The sequence below is a fragment of the Chiloscyllium punctatum genome, chromosome 43, assembly GCF_047496795.1.
Source record: "Chiloscyllium punctatum isolate Juve2018m chromosome 43, sChiPun1.3, whole genome shotgun sequence".
Lineage (NCBI taxonomy): Eukaryota > Metazoa > Chordata > Chondrichthyes > Orectolobiformes > Hemiscylliidae > Chiloscyllium > Chiloscyllium punctatum.
The window spans coordinates 59,554,858-59,577,852 of NC_092781.1; positions in this window are offsets into that span (position 1 = coordinate 59,554,858).

Here is a 22,995-nt window from a genome sequence, read left to right on the forward strand (position 1 = left end):
TCCAACTCGATAACAATATATTGTTAGAATTAAAGAAATATGCACCAAGTTATTTTCAAAACCAAATAACGGTTGCTGTCAGGAGTACCATTCTTCATTTGGCTGGTCGATCTTCCTGGGTCGTCTTCCTTTTTTTTACAGGGAAGATATTTCCTGTCAAACAAATACATCTGACACTGAGTGTTTTTGATTGACCGTCTTCCGCGACAGCAGTTACTCTCTTGATGACAGTTAATCTGTCTAACTTCGAACATTTCCTTTTATTTAAATGTAATCAAGAGTGTGGTGCGGGAAAAGTATAGCCAATCAGGCAGTATTCAAGAAGCAGGTGAATTGACGATTCGGGCATACGCCCTTCATGAGAAATGAGGCTTGTGGGCTGGGTGACTTAGAGATAAATGGGACGAGGTGAGGCTGGGACGAAGGTGCGACACTGCTAGAGGCACAGCACAATTTCTGTCGAATGTGGATGGATACTTTGGGGCCTTGGACGAAGATGAGGGAGTGGTGTGGGCATAGATTTTCCAATTCCTGTGGGGGCTGGCGAATGTACCAGGAGTGGGGAGTGGGGTGTTTGGGGGCGTGGACGTGACGGGGAAGTCGTGAAGGACATGGTCACTCCAAAACGCTCATAGCGGTGGGGAGCGAAATATATCTCTGGTACCAGGATCCGTTTGGAGATGACAGAAATGGTGTAGGTATATATGGCATATATGGGAGGTTGGTGGAGAGCAAGGTGAGGACCGGATGGTGTTCTGTCCTTGTTGCAATGGGCGGGTGGGGTACAAGGGCAGTGGGGCAGGAAATGGAGGACATGTGCTGGAAGGCATCGCTAACCAGATGGGAAGGGGAATTGCAACCTTGGAAGACGACGGTCATCTGGGATTTTCGAAAGTGGAATTGGTCACCCTGGACACAGATGCGGCGGACGTGGTGGAATTGGGGAGAAGGATATCGTTTCTACAGGACGTAGTTTTGAGGATGGATACTTTGTAGTAGTATCTAGGTAGCTGTGGGAGTTGGTTGGCTTTTAGGAGATGTCCATGATTAGTTTGTCTCTGAAGACAGTAATGCAGAGGTCCAGGAAGGGGAGGAAGATGTATGAGATTTGCCGGGTGAATTTGCTGTCTGTGTAAAAGGTGTTAGTTATATTGATGAACTGTCCAAACTCCTAGTTCGAATTGGCGCTGCTGCAGGTGGTGGCGGTCTAATTGCAGATGCTTCCTGCCCTGCTATGGTTTCCCAGCAAAACACTCGACTCTGATCTCCAGCATCTGCAGTTCTCGCTTTCTCCTCAAATCAAGCCTCAGTCCATTTGCTGTTTCTTCATTATTCATTCACAGGATTTAGTTCTTATTGGGTTTTTTTGTCTGTTACGATTTACACTTGAGGAGGTGTTGATAAGCTTAAATCACTGAGGTCCATGTGCAGTCTGAAAACGCACAGTGCTGTTCAGTTGTGTCATGCAGGTTTTGGAATCGGTGATACTGAAGGAACCGCAATACATTTCCAAGTCCGGATGCACAATGGTTTGAAGGGGAATATGCAGGTCTTTGTGATCCTATGTATCTGATGTCCATTTGCTTCCAGTTGGAAGTGGTCACGGAGTTTGGAGTGTATTGCCTCAGGACCTTTGGAGAATTGCTGCAGTGCATCTTGTTGTGACAGAGCATTGGTGGTGGATGGCATACATATTGATGGATGTGAGCCAAACACGAGGCTGCTTTGTCATAGATAGTTTCAAATTTTCCATTATTCGAGCGTTTTGAGGAATTGTCACTGGACCCAAACACAGATGCTGCCAGACCCTCGTGATTGCACCATTTTTTGTTTTTATTACTCAGTGTCTTTGAAGGTGCACCTATACAGGCAAAAGGGAACAGTCCATCATAGGCCTGCCTTGTCTATGAGATTTTGGACAGGTTTTGGGAAGTCTGGACGTGGGTTATTCATTGTGAAATTAGCGGCTATGTACAGCTCTTGTAGTGATAGTGTTTATATGCTTTTTGTTGAATGTGGATTAGATCGAGAAAATAGTTCCTGATGGATTAGGAACATAAACTGAGTAAAACTAGTAAAATCAACAAATATTCCATCTGCAGATGAGGTATTCTGAATGGATGAAGTTCTTTTATATTGACAGTGCTTCCGCACTAACAATGATTACCTTTGGTTTTTAAAGCTTGTTCATATATTTAATATCAAGGATGACATTGGCACTGTACAACTCAGATGATCACGCAGCGTCTGGTGACACTCAGTATCCCAACTGGATAAATTAACATGGGTTTAATTCGGGTTGAATTAAAAAAAAACTTGACTTTGTCAAGGTAAACTTGAGCGAATGTTTGCATTGGAGTCCAGAGTGAAATGGTAACCCCAGAATAGAATCGTTCGCTTTCATTGCTGTCTGAGTAACTGTGGCATTGCACAACAGATCAATCTTGGTCTTTGAAAAACCAAGATTATTTTTGAACGAATTTCCATTGAATCAGAAATGCAGAGGATGTTTCTCATTCTTCGTTTATATTTTTCTTCTCTGTTGTGAAATGTATCTTTTACTTCAACTTTTATTTGACTCTGGTCTGGAACAAAAATAACAAGTCCTTTGCTCAATCACGGCTCTGGTAGTTATTTCACAAAATGAATCTTAGGCTTTTTTTTTAAATCGAAGTGACTTTGATACAGAAAAAAATAAATATAGTGTGCAGTGGGAAACGCAAACGCAAACAATCACCCGATGAAGGAGCGTTGCTCTGAAAGCTAGTGTGCTTCCAATTAAACCTGTTGGACTAGAACCTGGTGATGTGTGATTTTTAACTTTGTACACCCTAGTTCAACACTGGCATCTCCGAATCTGGAACATGTGTGTAATGGATAGTTTAGACATAAAAGATCGAAGAAGTTTCATGAATACAGTGACAGTTACAATAGTCTCAGATTCATTTAGGAGGAAAACTATCATCGAACCTTTTTTTTCCATTACTCTACTTTATGGGGAAGTTCTTGCGTTGTTAATTTATACCTTAATCTTTGTTCTTTAGTTTTGTTTATTGGCTGGTTGACAGCTGATGGTATCCGCACAGAGTGATGCAGATCTGCTGGCTTTCTTGAATGAAACTTTGGTGTTTTGGAAAATCTCTGGTGACGGGGTCCTCTTATGTCCTTTTCTCCTGCTACTTGTGTGAAGTTGTTGGTGAAGGAAAATGAACTTTTAAATGGAAAACGTTATTTAACAGGTCGAGTCAGAGTCATTGTGTGGAGATTTAATATCGAAACATAATGTGAAGATCTTAATTAGTTCGTTATTACTCCTACCCAAATTTTGCATGGATTGAGCAAACAAACAAATGCAGGTTGGAATTACCTCATACATCTCTTTGCTGTCACGCAGTTGTAATTTGTAGTTCTCAGGTGCAGTTTTGTAGTACATCTGAAATAGTGTACAATCCGGAGATTTCGGTGAGTAAGGGATTTTAGACGCTAGTTTCCTTTAATAATTTGTCACTGTACAGCTGTGCAGAAGTTGAAAGGAAATTGATGTGTGCACTTCTCTATCAAAAAAAAGATGTAGATGAGATAAATAGCAAAGCATCTCAGAAAAAATGGTGATATTTATCTTTTTTAATCTAAGATATCTTTTGACAATTTTAAGGCTTTGTATATATTGGTTAAGTTTAAGAGATTTAATAATTCTCACTAACATTAATAAGGCCTATTAATTGTCCATTAAGCAACAAAATTAAAGGTGGATTCAAAGATAATGGCAGTGCAGTTAATGGGTGTGATTGTTAGGTGTGGGATGTCTTAAATACAGAGCAAATGAATCTCGCAATATTCATCTTAGAGTTTATGAGCTGTTGGTCAATCGGAAGACACTGTGGTGCCCCAATGTAGTATTACTTCGATTCATTATTTGAATTGGCATTCAGAGAATTTAGAACAGGGTCTTCCAATTTGGTCAGTACCGCGGTTCTGGAATGTGCAGATGTCTTCGGTCTGTGAACCCAGGAGGTAGAGGAGACCCCGCTTTTGCTGGTGTCCAGCAGATCTTTGGTATTTGCAGCATATTTAGATGAAGGCGAGGACTGCAGGATTGCTCAGCGGACACCCACTGCGCAATAATATCGGGAGGCTTTCACATCTGGTGCAGAATGAAGTGCAGTAGCATTAGGATACAACATGGTGAAGGGTATTGACAATTTATTCTGTGGGAATTAACAAGAGTCCAGAACACACTCTTGCCTTCTCGTTGACTAGGCTTGCGACAACTGCTCAGAGCTGATGAGCAACTTCCAGCGGAAGGGGAGAATTCAGTCATCGTGAGGTTGACTGTATGTACGATGTCAGCATGTACAATGAAGACAGAACAAGGAAGATGTTGTGCACACTTATTGTGAGAAGTATGGCACGAAATTAAATGGCCGGATCTCACAGGTAACATCCTCATTTTGCAAAAGTGAAATCTGAAAAGACATGGAAGATAAAATGGGCAATAGTACAAAATAAAGTTAAGAAAACTAAAAAAAAAGTTAACAGACAATTGTGAAGACTTTGTGAGAATTGTGGTGAACATTTATAATCAGTCAAATTAATTAGCAATTCAGTGCAGTCGAATGGCCTTCCAACGTCGGATGGATAAAGAGAAAATAAAGGATTCTGGATGCTGGAAATCTGAAACAAAATCAGAAATCGTTGGAGGAACTTAGCAGGCATGGCTGTATCTGAGGAGAGGACAGAGATTTAAGTTTTTAAGTTCACTGATGCCAACACTGGTTTTCATCCACAGATACTGACAGAACTGTTGATTTTCTCCAGGTATTTTATGATTTTCTTCGTTCGATTCTGTGCTTTCATTAAAACTGGAGAAAGAAAATATATAATTGCATTGTTCAGTGCGATCTAACGACCACCGAATAGTGGGAAGGATATAGACGAAGAATATGTCGGAGCTTGTAGATAAAATTTAATATTATCGGCTAGATAAAATGGAGCACTTCAATAACTCAAACATTTCCTGGGATAGTAATAGTTAATTTCCTTTGTGAGCTGCACAATCACCCTGAGCTTCCTCACACAATGGACATTGTGCTGACATACCAACCACCGGTCTCGGGAAGTGAATGCCATGCACAGATTGTGGGGAGCCACGCATCAAATAAAAGGTTAGAGGGAGTATCAATGACATTATCAAAGGAAGTGAGGGATTAACTTTCCAAGTATATATTCAACAGAATAGCCTATCGTCGGTAAAGGAAGCTTTGCAAAATGATTTGTGATAAATGGATTAATTAGGAGAAAGTGAGGACTGCAGATGCTGGAGACCAGAGCTGAAAAATGTGTTGCTGGAAAAGCGCAGCAGATGAGGCCGCATCCAAGGAGCAGGAGAATCGACGTTTCTAGCATGAGCCCTTCTTCAGCCCTTTCCTGAAGAATGGCTTACGCCCGAAACGTCGATTCTCCTGCTACTTGGATGCTGCCTGACCTGCTTCGCTTTTCCAGCAACACATTTTTCAGCTCTAAATGGATTAAGTGACAATATGGGAATGTTTAATGGAATTCAGAATGATGGGAGAAAATGAGGATGAGCATTTACGATTAAGAATAACCAACTAAGGGTGAATAGACATCATTGTCTCAAGAACGTAATTGTGATGGTTAGAATGGAATGTGTCGTTAACAGAAAAAAAAACAGCTGTTCAGCAAAGGGCTACCTTGAAATTTGAGATGAATTTGTTACATTCACGGTATAATATCTCAAAAGGGAAAAAAAATGAAAAGAAATCCACACACCAGATGATGAAGAAGCTACAAATCATTTTGGAGAAGGAAAGGTTATAATCACGACCAATGAAGACTACATTTCACCTGGTGGACTTTGTCTCCAATATTCAATTAATTTTCCAGATTTGTTCTGATTGGTTTTACAATGACAATGTCAATGCGAACATACATCACATGCAAACCTCAGAACCACTGAATGGAGAGAAATACTCTATTCTGGCTTATTTCTACCAGTTCTGGACAGTGGTCATCCTCACCCAGTGACTGCCATTTCTTTTATACCCACCCTCACTTCACATGCCCTATTTTGGGAGAAATTATGTGGAAAATATAATTTCCACATATAAGCACTTCCGGTGACTTGGTCTTCCAATGATAAGCAAACTCAAACAAGAGCCGTCCTGATACTTGCAATTGCGAGATCCAATCAATTTCTTTTTAATTTGGGAAAGACAATGATAACGTCATTGCACGTTTAGGAATCTGAATTTTGGCTTTCTGCTCAATTACGTTCCCTCCTTGATTAGAGATTACGATAATTTCCCTTCAAAGCTGTTAAGTGAACTGGTCTGGAATTCCCCGATTTTCATCTTTCAGCCTCCTTTAAAAGCAGAGTAATGTTTGCAATTTTCCATTCCAGACAGACAACTCATGCCTCTAGGCAATTGCAGTGTCGAGTTACATCCATTTCCTGCTTTTTTTTATTTAGAAATTCAACGTATCATTTCATAGATATGCAGCTTCCATCGTGGTTTCCTTGTCCGAAAATAGAACCACCCGAACACTCACTACCATGAGTTTATAGTGCTCCTCACTGACCAGAAGATGGACTGGAGCACCGAGACTAACACACTGATTGTCGACACAGGACAGAGGCTGAGGAATCTGAGAAAATTGTCACAACTCGTGACTTTTCAGAAACTCCGCGAAACCAAAAATCTTCATGTCAGCACCATGGTGGAATAAACCACACTCATGCTGATGTCGAAGCCACAACAACACAACAACGTCCAACACAGAGCAGTTCACTTGATTGAGGTTCCCGCTCCTCGATTATGTTTCTCCTGCAATATCTACTACCCTGCAGCTGCAGTATGTACTGTCTACAGGATGATTTGCAGTGAGTCACCGAGCTTGCTTCTTCCGTTACAAACTCCATTACTGAGGAGGCGAGAGCAGCACTGACTTATGTACAATCCCCAACTTCACATTTCCCTCCATACTCTACACCATTCTGGAAATATACTGCTGCTCTTTTGTCAGTGTCATTGTCTCCAGAAGCCGTAAGACCATTGTGGGAGCACAGTCCCCACCAGTAAAGCAGAAATTTCCATTGATGATTCTAGACCAATTTCTCAGGCCAGTATGTGGAGGCTGATATATACTGAAAATACAGCATCTTCGACATCTAATGGCAAATAGTAAAACAAACAGGAAAAAGAAGCCCATTTAGCTGGTGATGTACAATAAGTTTTATCATTTGTCCAAAATGCTGACACTGAAGAGTTTATGCCCTGTTAAGTCTGAACATACCACAGCGAATGAGAATTGATCTGTCCCTTGTCTTCCAATTAATCAATGAAGACCGGAAGGTGAGTGAGCGAGTGAATGCGTGAGTGCGTGAGTGAGCGAGTGCAGCTCCAGCAAATAAAAATTGGACTCCCACATTATGTGGACACAGTCTTCCAGGAGGGTCCACATATTCAGACCTGTAATTGGGAATGTAATGCACGTGTCAACAGCGTTTACTTTAGGATACTTCTAAAATATCCAATTCCTCCGAAAAACAAGCATGACCAGCAGAACTTTTTGAAATGTTAAAGATTATTACATTCGCTTCCCTTTAGTTTCTGAATTATATGTCATCTCAGGTAAGGACAATGCACAGTTTCACAGGAACACAGATCTAACATGTAATTGTTACATTAGGTACTCTCTTTCGTCACGATTTTGATTCGTTTCCATATCTGGAGAGATAATGTCAGCACTAGGAAGATTGTGTAGACAGGTTACACTTGAGTGTCAGCATTCAACAAGTCCCTCATAGTCCTACTGTTAAGTAACTATCCACTGGCCTACAGCAACATTCGCAAACAACCCCGTTTAGTAACACAGGTGTAGATGGAGGCCATTCACCACATCTCGACTGTTCCACCATTGCTGAGAGTAATTCTTATTGGTTATTGTAGTTTACAAGAGACTTCAGAAAGATAATTAATTGTCATTGGTCACACTTTCAAACAGAAATTTCAAAACCAAAAGGAACATACCATTCCATTCTGTTACAGAATTTATCTTATTTTCATAACATGATCGCCAAGCTGCAACTTACTCTGCGTTGCATGCTCGCATCTGTGCTTATCATGGGATTCCGAACAGATTTGACCCTTTCAATGATGCTTATAGATTTGGTTGACTGAGTTTTTCCCTAAAAACAATGCTCACGGAATAGGATCTGACTTCATCGTTCGCAACCTTAACGAAGTTTCAGAGACTCATACAACAAGGAAACAGGCTCTTCAGTCCAACTAATCTATGCTGATTTGAATCGCAAACTAACTTAGTCCCATTTGGCTGGCCCACACCCCTCCAAAAAGTTGTATTCATGCTCTTATCAATGGAATATTTGGATAGAATCCAGAAGTTAAACTTTTAGTAAGCCTGGATATCAGGATATCCTGCAGAATCCAGACGACTCTCAGTTTACCATTTTAGCTTGTCAAGTGCATACTGTCTTGGGCAGAAAAAAATAACATTTTTTCCAAAAATTAGAACTCTGTTATATCAATAAAAGGTCAAAAGGGATGAATTTGATTTTGTCTGCCATATAGTCACCACGGACTCGATCGGACCCATGCTGTTTCCTCTCTCTCATATATTGTGCCGAATTGCTCACATCAACCAGAAGTTTACAGATCCTGATATAATGGGGATGAAGCAACCGAAAGCAATGTCGCTGAATTCACAGATGGCACAAAGATAGGTGGAAGGATATGTCGTCTTCAGGAGGCGGGAAGTCTGCAGGTGGACTCGGACAGCCGAGGAAAGTGTGCAAAAAGTGGCAGATACAAATTAATGTGGGAACTCGTGAGGCTGTGGACTTCGGTAGGAAGAGTAGAATATAGGATACGAGTGAATACTCTTGTCAGCTTAACATTCACGTTGACTTCATAATTCGGAAAGCAAATGCAACGTTAGCATTCATTTGGAGATGGCTAGAATAGAACATAGAACATGAAACAGGAGAGGCTTTTTGGCCTTCATTGCGCAGAACTGTTGAGTGAACCTGAAGCTTATCTGTCGTGTACTATTTCATTTTCATCCACATGTTTATCCATTTTCAGCTAAATGACCTTTAAGTTGGCGAGTCGACTGTTTTCACAGGCAGTGCTTTCCATGCCGCTACTTCACTCTGAGGAAAGAAATTACCTCTGACATTTGTCCTAAATCTATCACCCTTCAATTTAAAGCTACGTCCCATTTTGCGAGCCATCAGAATCAGAGGGAAAAAGGCTCTCACTGTCCACACCAACTGAATCTCTCCTTATATTGTATATCCCTGTTAAGTCACCGCTGAAACTTCTTCCATCTAACAGTGTCACGTCCCATATGATCTTCCCTCCATACTAGGCAAAATCCAAGTAATCCGAGTAGGATTTCCTGCTGGAAGACTGTGGTGAATCCGTGGAACAGATTTCCGCCGAAGGCTGTTGAGGTAACGTCATTGAGTGGAGTGAAGACAAAAGTAGATTGGTCTGTGAATCGCAAGGCCATCTAAACTGATGGAGTCAGGACATCAGGGTCGAGACTCTCTCAGCAATGACTGAATGGTGCAGCAGACCTGATGGGCTGAATGACCTACTTACGTTCCTATAGCTAACGGACTTGTGGTCTAATGCGATAATGAGGCAATACACACGTGCCCACTTGCAAATATATTTTAAGAAGTCACCCGACTGCGAAACTTTCTTTAAAATGTAATCTTGGCCCTTACAGATTGGGCGAGTCATTGTTCCAATTCCAGCATTAGACAAAGGACTTCTTTTTAAAAACTAGTCAGTTGTTTACAAGCAAACAGAGAATGATTACAGAAAATAACCACCTCGCAGTTTCCATGCTGTGAGGAACTCCCCAGCACGAATTTTCTGAAGGCCAACTGTTAATTTGATTTTATATCTGTCTTCGACTGAAATCGGTTGTCCTGTGATACATGAAACTAATAACAGAGGTAGGCAGCTCTGAAAATTCGCTGCCTGATTCCTCAGATGTGCACGGTCCTAGTTACAATTAAGGAGGTGGCAATGAGCTTAAAATACTGCAGTCTATGTAATGTAGGGAAACCCGCAATGTTGTTCGGCAGTGTCATCCATGATCTTGACTGAGCAACACGAAATGATCCTGAATTTTTCTACTCTCATATGGCCCCTGCTCCCTCTTTTGTTTTAAAGTAACTTGCTCTGATCTTCTTTGGAGGTTTGCAATTTTGAGGAATGATCACCCGTTGTGAAACGTTAATTCTGATGCTATGATATTTGCTGAAGGTTTTCAGCAATGTCTGTTTATATACTGATATTCTTTTGCGAACCTAATAGACCAATGCAAAAAAATTATAAAACAGTGATTACTCTTCCGAAAAAACCGAGGAAATCAAATCTAACATTGACAAATGTCTCAAAGCTGCAGCACTGACAATCATATATTCTCTCGCCCTCCATCTTTGATTACCCCAAAGCCTCAGGTGATACCTTGAAAATTGTGGCTACTGCAGTCTATCTCTTTCAGTTTGGAATATGGATTCAAAAGCCACTTCTATAACCGATGGATTTTCAATTCAATCAGTTCTAAGACTATGTATGAAATTATTTCTCCAATGCTAGTCTCATTCGTGGTGATCATAAAAGGAATCAATTCCTCTCGTGTAAGTTTCCAGGAATGTAGTCTGAGTGTTGGTCAGTTTCAGGGGTCAGTTTAAGGGCTCAGTTGGAAGCCAACCTTGTTTTCACTTGGTAATTATAGTGTCAAGGCTTACAGGACTATGGATGAAATGTTAGAAAATGGAATCAGAATAGCTCGGTGGTTGTTGTTTTCTTTTACTTACAGTTTGGAAACAGCAACAATTGGTTGTCTTGCCGATAGTGTCGCTAAAATTGGATGATTAATTTGGAAAACATGCCAAGTTGTTTACTGTTCATTATGAACTTGGTCTGTCCTCATAATTGCGGCATAGCGATGTCACGCTGCCCCTGGTAACACCATCCTTATTCACAGGGGGATCTAATTGAAGGTTGATGCAGGGTAGAAGGAGATTTAGTCCACTTTTGGATCCATAAAATAACATGTTTGTTGCTGACAGTTAGGTGACACTTCGATCAATCTCCCCTTTGCAATGCTGACGATCCTCCCTCATCAGCAGTGGTTTTTGAGATGGCCTGGTGGCTCAGTGGTTAGCAAGGTATCTCCAAGCGTCAGTGATCCTTATTCGATTACAGCCACGGGAGTTTTCACGTTCTGCCTGCATTGGCCTGGTTTCTTCCGGGTGCTTTGGTTTCCTTCCACAATCCAAAAACTTGCAGTTTCTGTAAATCGGCTATGCTAAATTGGGAATAGAGTTTAGCGATGTGTCAGTTCATTGCATTAGTCAGGGATAAAGTGATATGTGGTAGGGGAATTGGTTTGGGTGAGCTACTCTTCAAAACGTAGTTGTGGATTTGCTGGGCCAAACGGCCTGTTTCCACCTTCTGGGAGTTAAACCATTTGTGGAAATTAAAAATGATAATAAAAAAAGTGGACATATCATATGATCACATTGGAACACAGTGTTCTTTTAAAGCTTGCGATGTTGGAAAAATTCTTAAGCACCTCTCCAAATGATTTGCACTAACAGATTTCAGCATTATTACAAAAGCACATAACACCAATTTATAGAAATCTAACATGTCAGACGTTAACCTGATGTTGTGTGATTTTTAATTTGGTCCACCCCAGTTAAATATCAATTCCTCCACGTCATCATTTGAGATCATTAATAAGATAATTTGTCCTATTTGTCAATCAGAGAATTGAAGGATGGATTTATCTTGGAAGATGGATCGATATAAAGTCGCACTACTGACACAAGTTCAGAACTCAACCTGTTTGAGGGAGAGCTGTAATTATATGGACAAGATCACTCAAAGGTGAGTTTACTCATGCAAGGTCTGACTTTCCTTTTGGACTACAGTGATGGGTAGGCAGATGGACCAGGACAGATAGGAAAAGAATTAGCTGTTTCATATGAAACATGGGATGGTGTCTATGAGATTTGTGATTTGAAGTGTATCCAGCCACGATAGAGTGGAATTGTGAGGCGTCCTCACCCTAACTGCCCTCAATTTGTTGAGGGCCTTTTCTGTTTTTTGTCTCTGTCATTTCTCCCGATCTGGGAGACGACTGAGTTCCAAATCCTGCCATTGCTGCTCTGTACTAACTGACAGTGGTTAGCAGGTCGCAAAACTGGACAGATTCATACTGCACAGGTTTAACATGGAAGTTTCAATCTGGATCCTTCAACATACGTAGCCTACTGATTTCATGTCGATATTTTCCTTGATAGTTGTCTACATTTAACAATAGTAATTATTACCTACTTTTTGACACATTTCCTGTTTGAATCTTTGTTTTCAAAGAAGATTTATTTCGATCAGGGTGGATATTTATGTCTAAGGGATGTTACGTCTCAGGTTGAATCAGCTTCAGCTATGTTCAGGTGCAACAATATGATATGTTCTGGCATAAGGTGCTCATTCACTGATGGAGTACAGGAGGAAAGACTTATGGTTAATGTCACGGTGACCAACATTTGCAATTCCCGTGAATATCGGGTCTCAGTCCAGCTGTTATTTCCTTAATACTCATTCACAGGATCGAGCACTTATTGATTTGGTTGATGTTTATTGTCCTTTCCTCTTTTAAACATCAGGAGGTGGTGATGACCTTGTGAAACGCACAATGCTATTAGGAAGTGTAATGCAGGTTTTAAACTCAGTGACACTGAGTTTATTTCCAGTGCTTATTTCCAAGTCAGGTTGTTGTGTGCTTTGGACGTGAATTTCTACTGGTTGTATCCATCTACATTTCCTGCCCATGTCCTTCTAAGTGGAAGTGGTTGTCCAGTTTGGAAAGTTTTGTGTCAGGATCTCAGGCAAATTTCTGCAGTGCGTCAGACAGTACAATTTGCTGGTGCAGAGTATCGGTGGTGGAAGGCATGCATACTTGTGGAAATGTTGCCAACTTAGTAGGCTGCTTTTGCATGAGTGGTCGCAAATTGTCAAATATCAGTGAATTCTCAAAACGTGTTATGGGGCATAAACCCATAACATGGATTTCACTGTACAGATGCAGCCAAATCTCCGTATTTCCAACAACTTCTGCTTCTTTTTTTTATTTAGAGATTAGATGTTATACAGTGTGGAAACAGGCCATTCGAGCCAACACCAACCCTCCAAAGAGGGATAAATTTATCCCTTCACCCAACACTTTCGAGAATTTAGCATGGCCAATTCACCTCACCTGCACATCTTTGGACTATGGGAGGAAACCGGACAACCCGGTGGAAACCCACGGAGACACAGGGAGAATGTGCAAACTCCACACTGGCAGTGGCCCGAGACGGGAATGTGAGGTAGCAGTGCTCACCACTGTACCATCGTGCTGCTGAGTGGATTGGAATTGCACCTGTCTGGACAAGTGGGGAATGATCCGTCAATAAGATTTACTTGTCCCTCTTATGTGGTGGACAGGCTTTGGGAACTCAGGAGGTGCATTCATAGTTGTAACATGACCAATCTCTGCCCTGCTCTTACAGTGACAGTATTTATCCGTTTTTCTTGAATGAAGATTTGTAAACTGAAATATACCATGATGCATAAGTTAGATTCGACCTTGATTAAAGCTAGAAAACAAAACAATTATTCCTTCTGCAGTATACACATTCTGAATAGATGAAGATATTGTATAATGACAGTGCCTCCCCACTAATAATGATTAGTGTTCCTTTTCAAAGATTATTGACATTCATAATCTCGGCGGTGACATCCGCACGCTGCAATCCATGTGATTATACAGACTCCGGTGGCATTCATTTGCCCTGAGTGGATGTATTGATAAGTTCTCGGGTTGTGGTAAAACAACGTTGACTTTCTAAAGGTGAGCTTAACTGAACTCCAGTCGCACAGCGCAATGGCAGACTCAGAATAGAATCTTTAGATCTCTGCTAGATACAAGTGTAGCACTGCACAGCGATCAGTCTTTGCGGTTTAATGTCCTGAGCGTGTTCACGTTTTTGTCTGAATCAAACTTATCTTTTGCGCTCGGCATCTTTTGCTGAAAAGTTTATTTTACGCTGTTCTGAAGCAGAAATATGAAGTCAGCTCAAAGTCAACCTTACACTTTTTAAAGGCCTGTTGCATTACACGAAGATATTTTGTTAGAGGAGAAAGTTAATACAGTTTTCAGTGGAAACCGAAACAGAAATTGCTGGAAAAGCTCTGGAAGTCTGCCAGCATCTATGGAGAGAAATCCGAGATAATGTTTTGGTGTCGGTGACCCTTCTTCAAAACATATGTGTCTTGGGTAGGCTTTATTCATAGATTGAAATGATCTCACAAGTTATAGCGAATAAATCGAAGACATAATATTGTCACATTCACGCGAGAGGAATACTGTCATCAAATCTCTTTTATTGTTCATTTTACTTCATGTGGAATTCTTGCATTGTTGACTTTTTCATTAGTCTTAGTTATTTGGCTCATTTGCTTTGTCACACTGACAGCTTGTCAGGCCATACAGAAAACGTTCCTTTCACCTTTTAATTTAGAAATCATTCATCTGGCTACACTGAGTGTTGGAGAGCTGCTGGATTTCATGGATGGCCATTTGGTTTGTGGGAAAGTCCCTGGTGACACAGTCCTCTTATGTTCTCCAATGCTGCTACCTCTCTCCAGTTGTCTGTGCAAGATGTGGGATTAAAACTGTTGTATAACGGGTGCAGTCAGAGACATTTGTGGGGAGGTGTAATGTAAAAACGTAATGTGAATATATTAACTAGTTAGTTATTACTTCTGCTCAACCATGGTGTAGATTCAGCAAACAAACCAATTGAGTTTAGAATGAACTCATAGATCTCTTTTTATCTCCCTACATTTGTAATCTGTAGTCCTCCAAAGCAGTTGTGTAATACATCTGAAACCGAGTGCACATTGGAGAGTTCGGTGAGTGAGGGATTTTAGACAATCTTTTGTTTTATTAATTTGTCACTCTGCAGCTGAACAGGAGCTGAAAGTTAGCTCTCAGAAGGCCATCACGAATTCAGCTCTGTGAACACGTCCAAAACCCAAAAGCATGAAGTTAAGAAAAAATAACAGGGAATCTCAGAGAAATGGGTCAGTGATTGAATGGCGATTGTTTGTTCACTTGCATTTTCTTTTAAAATCCAGGAAATATTTTCATACTTTTCCCCTAACATTTTTTAAGTTTCAGAGCATCAATACTTTTGAGTGAGAGTACTTAGTTTATTCGTTATCAATAACCTGAAAAAAATTCAAGTTTCATGAAATGGGAATGACAGAACAGGTGATGTGTGGTGACTGTCGAGTGTGGGATTTATGCGGGCTATTGGATAAAGGATAAGTTAATATTGAAGATATTCTCCTTAGAGTTCATAAGTTACCGACCAAGATGAAGACACTGCGGTGCACCAGTGAGGTTTCAATGTACATTTGATATTTATTTGAGGTGGCAGCCACAGTCTTAATGTGAGTCTTCCAATTTGATCATATTGATGGAAGGTGAGGGTGCAACTGGCATAGGTCTGAGGACCCAAATTGTGGAGGAGACACCGCCTTTCCTGTTATTCAGCGGATGTTTGGTTATTCCACCTTCTTTGGAAAAGTTTGATGATTAAGGGATGGTTGAGCTCACTAGCCACTGCACCACAATTGAGTAAGACATTACCTTCTTGAGAAGAATAATGAAACCTAGGATGAGGAGACAGTATAGTGAAGAGTATTGAAGTTTCTTTTTTCTGCAATATTGAACAAGAGCCCAGAACAGACTCTTGCCCAGCCATTGAAAGAATTAGTAAACCTGCTTAAGGAAGAAAAGGAACTTACAATGGAAGGGGGGATGTTTCATCAGTTTGAAGTTTACGTTTCAGTATCAAAGATGGCAAACTGAGGAATGCAGATGCTGGCTTTCAGAGTCGAGAGTGTGCTGCTGAAAAAACACATCCTGTCAACCCTTTCCTGATGGGGGATTTGTGTCCGGAATGACGAATCTCCTGCTCCTCGAAAGCTGCCCGAGCGGCTGCAATTTTCCAGCACGACACTCTCGATTTACGTACCAATGACACATTCAGGACAAGGAATAGGTCCTGCACAATTATTGTGTGGAACTTCGGACAAGATTAAGAAGCCAAATTTCAAATGTAACAGTTGTTCACGAAAGTGGAAAACTGAAAATACATGGGCTACTAAAAGCGGCCATTGTACAACGTAAAGCTAAGCAGATGAAAAAAACATTGAAAAGACAAGTGTGGAAACTTTGTGATGAGCATTTGCAGTAAAGTAAATTAAGCAGTTGCACAAATACATGTACACGGTTATAAAGTACTGGTGCTTACAAAGATATGACTGCAGAGTAACCAAATATAGGATCTGAATATCTCATGAGTCGTCAAACAAAAGTGGTAAGGAGGTAGGTTGGCAGTGTTCGAAAAGGCTTCAATAAATCCAACACTGAAGAAGGATATTGGTCAGGTAAATCATGATGCTAAGTTGACATAGATGAAGATGACAAACATATAAAATACTAATGGACAGGAATTATTTGGTGGGAGGGTTGTCAATCGGCTGTAATAGAGCATTGCATATGTGAGAGAAAGCATGAACACAAATAACAGTGGTGGAGTTAGGTGCAAGTAGTTTATTTAGCATATATGTGGATGGGTACATGAATAGGAAGGGTTTAGAAGGATATGCATCAGTGCTGGCATATGGGACTAGATTAATTGAGGCTACCTGGTGAGCACGGACAAGTTGACCGACGGGCCTGTTTCCATGCTGTACATCTTTGTGATTCATTGACCATACTGTCTGCTGGTGGCTCCTTCTTCAAGGAACTATGCATCTGCACCCATAAGTCTGTTGGTTCAACAACGCTCCCCAGAGCATATTATTTAGTGCATAAGTCCTGCCCTCGACTGCCTTAATAAAATGCACCACCTCACATTTACCGAAATTAAAATCCATCTGTCATGGATTATTTGACTCTTCTCATCAACGTCCCATTGTACATGAGATAGTCTTCACTCTCCACTGCATCCCTAAATTTGGGGTCATCTACCAAGTTAGAAAACCACCCAACCCTACAGAACGTTCCTTCCTGCAGCTAATCGCAGCACCACACCGCCCCACCTCTAATACTGACACAACGCCTCCCTTTGAGGCAACTGAAATCACCATCCTAAATCCTCAATAACCAACAAATGCTGCAGTTTCCAGCTTTTCTCGTCATTTTCAGACTGACTTTCGACCCTTGACACTCTTTAATCTAACACCGATCTCAAACCCATCAACGAGCCAATTCCTCAAACGCAGCTTCGACCTGACGTGCCTCTCTAGCTCCGCATCATATGCCACATGAACACTTCCCGCATACATTGTTTATACCCCTGCTCTCTATATCTCTGAAAATACGAGGAAGCAGAACAAGTGAGACAGAAAGGGGCATGACTAAGACTTCTACCACAGTCTTGTACAGTGATAATAAGCTCTGATTGAAAATATATTCTGCAGAATGATTGATTCAGAGATCTGTGCCTGAAATGAAGAGATTCCTCAGGACATACGAATTAAAGTGATTGTCATTTCACTCAAGTTTTGGTTTAACAGATTGTACTTTGGAATTAAAAGCACAACTTTTAAATTTGCGGACAGCAACGAAGTATACAACAGTAAATTCGGTGAACTTTTAAATAAAATGTGGAAAATGGACAAACAATTGTCAAATTATGTTCACTGCACATAATATTGTGACTGCATGTTTTGTTGCACAGCATGGATATCCAGCCCTTTTCCGTTCTGAAAATGTCAAACCAGACTCAAAACATTAACTCTGTTTCTCACTCCATAGATTCTGTCAGACTTTTTGAGTTTCCGCAGGATTTATTTGGGGCTTTCCTACATCCCTTCGTCCAACCACATTCTACACTCCATTTAATAACATTCTGCTTTCCTGCTTACCCAACTAAAATGGAGAATCAACCACTTTGCCATATTTTATTCCACCTGCCAAATATCTGCCTCCCGCGAAATTCTCTCTGTGCCTTTGAAAGCAGTTTGTGTCCTCTTCCAAATTTATATTGCAAACAATATAGCCATAGACTTGACTGTATTAGGCTCTGTTCATTCATTATGCCACCGCAACAGCTGACAGACAGATAATGTTCCATGTTCAATTGCTGCGGCATTCCACGCATTGCAACTTGCCAACTTAGAAGTTATCGGTTCATCCCAATTCCCTATTTCCTATTCGGTCGCTAATTCTCTGTTTCCATTGATATACAACTCCATCAGTGTGAGCTCTTGTGTCTTTCATTACTCACTATTTTGAACATTTTTAGATAACTAAACACAATACTATCCTGCTTCCTACGAGTTCCAACCTGCAGTTATATTCTCAAAATCGTTTGAACTAATGCAAAAACTTTCAGAAAACGGTGTTGATCGACCTTGCTAATCGTGTAATACTTAAAGGTGCTGTTATTCTTTACTTTCCATATCGCATACGGTTACCTTGAAAGTCCGGCATTCTCGACCTTTGCCCTTTCCTGAGGTATGGTGACCCCTATGGTTAACCATGACATACCATCTGTGTCCACTGAGAGAGAGGAAACCCATGGTCCTCAGGCATTTTGTGAACTTACTTAATATTTATGCTGTAATGGATTCCACCAGGGGAAGCCACAGGTGAGGATCGAACGGAGTTGAGAGTAGGCATTGTTATCCCATTGTTTAAGGAAGGTCACTGTGATATGTATAGAAATTACAGGCCTGTGAGCCTCACACTGGTTGCAGAGAAACAATAGGAAAAGATTCTCAGAGACAATATCTGTAAGCATTTAGAAGCAAATGGACTTCTGAGGGATAGACTCAATATATTTATGTGGGGAAGGTCACACTTCACAAACTTGATCAATTTTTTTTAGGGGGTGAGAAAGCTAATAGACAAGGGAATAAAAATTGATGCTGTCGACATGAACTTCAGTAAAAGCTTTGATAAGGTCCCTCAAGGCAGATTGGTACAAAAGGTAAAGTCACACTGTCTCAGGGGTGAACTGGCAAGATAGAAACAGACCTTGCTTCGTCGTAGAAGAAAGAGGTTTTTTATGGATGATTCACACTTTATTTCAAAACGGTGAGGTCTGACAAGTGGAATTCCACAGGATTAAGTGGGTTAACATCTGTCGTTTGTAATCTACATAAAAGATTTGGAGGAAAACATGGCTGGGCAAATTAGTAAGTTTATGGACGACAAGGATTGGTGGTTTTGTGGATAGTGAGGATGACCTTCGGAGACGACAGCAGGAAATAAATCAGTCACTGCATGGGCTGGAAAATGGTAAGTGGAGTTGTTGCATTAAGTCAGTTGATGCATTAAGGAAGGTCAAGTACAGATGAAAATTATATAGTGAATGGAAGAATCATGAGGAGAGTTAGTATGGAGAGAGAACTGGGTTTCTGGAAACGCAGATCATGGGAGGCAGCATCATAGGTAGATGGGTATTTAACGAAATGCGTTTCGTATGCTTGGCTTCATTGAAATTGCAGAAAATGTAAGGATGGAGAGACTATGCTTCAGCTTTACCGAACTCTATTTAAGGCCATACTCAGCATATTGTTCACAGTTCTGTTCACCACACTACCAGAAGGATGTCAATGCCATAGTGAGTTTACAGAAAAGGCTTACCATCATGTTGCCTGGTATGGGGGATATTTTGGCTATGGCGAAAGGCTGTCGAGAATACTGAAATGCAAGTTAAGAGACTAGACAGGACTGAGGTTCACACGTAGGAGGTGTAGAATTTCTGGGAAAGTCTGAAAATAAATACAAACCATGGACTGGATGGGATTTATCCTCGGATTTGCTGGGAAACAAGGAGGAGATTTCAGACACTTTGGCTTTTTCCTTATGTTGACATTGGCTACGGGAATAGTGCCAGAAGACTGAAGGAAGCAAATGTTCTCGCCTTGTTCAAAAGGTGAGTAGAGACAACTCTGATAATTATAGACCGGTGAACCTTACCTCGGTTGTGAGTGAATTGTTGGGACAGGGTATAAGCGACAGGATTTATGATCATCTGTCGAAGAATCCGTTGATTAGGGATAGTCAACACGGTTTTGCGCACGGGAGGCCCATTTTGCACAATCCTTATTGAGTTCTATAAGATGGTGACCAACGAGTTGGATGAGGGTAAAAGATTATGCGGTGTACATGGATTTCAGTAAGGCTTTTGATAAGGTTCCCCATGGTAGGTTATTCCACAAAGTAAGAAGGCATGGGATTCAGGATGATTTCGTGGTTTAGATCAGAGATTGGCTCGCAAAAAAGAAGACAGAGGGAGGCGGCTGACGGGAGCATATGACAGTAAATTTGTGGGTGACATTCTGGTCGGTGGAGTTGTTGATAGTGCTCATGCATGTTACAAGGTACAGAGGGAGAAAGAGAATCTGCAGAGCTGGGCTGCGGTGCCAAGTGTAGGTTAACTTTAGAGGGGGCAACAGGAATAAAGTTTAATCGGCGAATGGTAAGATTCTTGCTAGTGTAGAGATGAGCAGAGAGATCACGGTGTCCATGTACAGAGATCCGTGAAAAAAGCTATCGAGGTTAAGTAATTTCTTTATAAGGCATACGGCTGTGTTATCTTTTATTGGCAGATGGATTGAGTTTCAGAGCCACGAGGTAATATAGCAGCTTTACAAAGCTGTGGTGTGGCCATATTTCGAACATTGAGTACAGTTCTGCTCACCGAATTGGAGGAAAAATGTTTAAGCTTTGGAGAGGGTTCAGTCATGATTTACGTGAATGTTGCCTGGTATGGATGGAAGGTCTTATGAGGAAAGGTTGAGGCACTTGAGCCTGTTTTGGTCAGAGAGAAGAAGGTTGAGAGGTGACTTAATTGAGACATAAGAGATAATCAGAGAGGTAGACAGGATGGAAACTGACAGACTTTATTCCTCAAATGGCTAGCACGACGGGACATCTTTAAATTGTGGGGCTGGAGGTATAGGACGAATGTGAGAGGTAGTTTTTTTTTTCCTGAGAGAGTATAAAGTCTGTGGAACGCACTACTTGCAACAGCAGCTGACCAGCCAGGCTTAAGGGCATTTAAACGGTCATTTGGAAAACGTACGGATGAATTTGTTATTGTGTAATGTAGATGTGCTTTACTTTTGTTGCAGAGGTCGGTGCAACGAGGGCCGAAGGGTCCGTGCTGTCCTGTAATTTTCTATGTGTTATATTCATTATCACGGAGACTGGGTTTGCTTTTTGGGGGTGACCTGTCAGATAATAGGACATGGATGGCATGGATTAAATGGTAAGTCGGAGACCTTTTTCCCAGGGGGGAGGGGTCAGTTACTCAGGGAAACATGCGGAGCGGGCGTGCATTTTAAAAGAGGCAAGCATGTCACACAAATTGATGAGTGCCGAGAGTGCTTTCTAACAGAGTTGGTGGAAGCAGACACAAGGGCAGTATTCAAGACGTACCTGGTGGAAAACAAGAATAGGAACAGAGGTTGAGGATCTTGGTTCCTCTAAGTGAAGACAATTCATTGGTAACGGGCAATATGTGTCAACACAGGCTTGGAGGACCGATAGGCCTATTGCTGTGTAGTAACAGTCGTTACTCTTTGTTCTATTTTAGCCAATGACATCATATTTCATAACTTGCATAAATCTTCCAATTTGCTATTCTTCTCCTTTTTGCGAATTTCCCTATTTGCTGATTTCCATCAGCGAAAACAATTCCTGAACCGCAATGATATTGCCACTATTGTACCCATTATCACTGAAGTAGCTATATTTAAAACGTTCAGATCTAATCATTCAGATCCAGGTGAATGTTCGACTTTAATCTCATTTGCCTTCTGAGTAATTGTTCCTTCAGTGATCAAGGTAATTCCTTCCCTTTACTTCTTGATTATGAATCTTTTTGTTTTGTTGTTTTTAACATGAAACTGGATATTTGTTCAAATTCCCTGCTACTTTCGTCCTTTGTATTATTCATGGGCAAACCACATCATCGAAATAATCAATATTTCAGGTAGCTTCTTCCTTTAAATAAGTATTAAAATCCTTGCATTCACTTTCTATTTTTTTATTTGTCATTAGCATTCATATTCTTGTTCTCTTCATCAATATTTGTCATTTGTCAGTTTCTACTTTTTTAATCTCCTAATCGATGTTTGCACAGATGATGATCAATTTCTTTAGACGAGGCGTGAATTTGATATTTAGCAATAAATAGTGTATTCTTCTCTTACAATCTACATCATTCAATAGTTCCTTGATAAGAATACCTAAATGTTCCCTAAACAGTATCCCACTATTTATCCAGTCTCTTACCTCACCTTTTTTTTCCATCACCCACTGTGGTAAACGCTGTCATCATCTTCTTGTGCTTGATCTTCTTTCAGTTTCAGGCACTCACTTGATATCCAAGATTTTCAATTTTACATTACATATGAATTTCCGGAAAGCTGTGACCACCTTTGTTGAACGAATCATTTATTGTATGATTATTGATGATCCTGTCTCTTTTCATACATACCAGGACGAAAATAGTTTGTTCTCCAGTTGATTCTAGAACGTATTCTTCGAAGAAATCTTATAAGTACACCCCATGAATTCAACCGCAACGCTGTATTTATCAATTTGATTCATCCAATCAACGTTTAAAATTGTAATGACTAATTTGGTACCTTTCTTACAAAGTCCCACAATTCCTTGGTTTGCGCTCTCCATCTACGCTCTTAAGAAACACAGGAATAAGACCTACCAGAGACTTATTTTCCTTTCTCATCACCACACATATTCATCACAAAACCATTTCTCACTATTTCACTGACATCCGATGGTTTTAAACATGAAACAGTGCAGCAAATAAACTAGCCC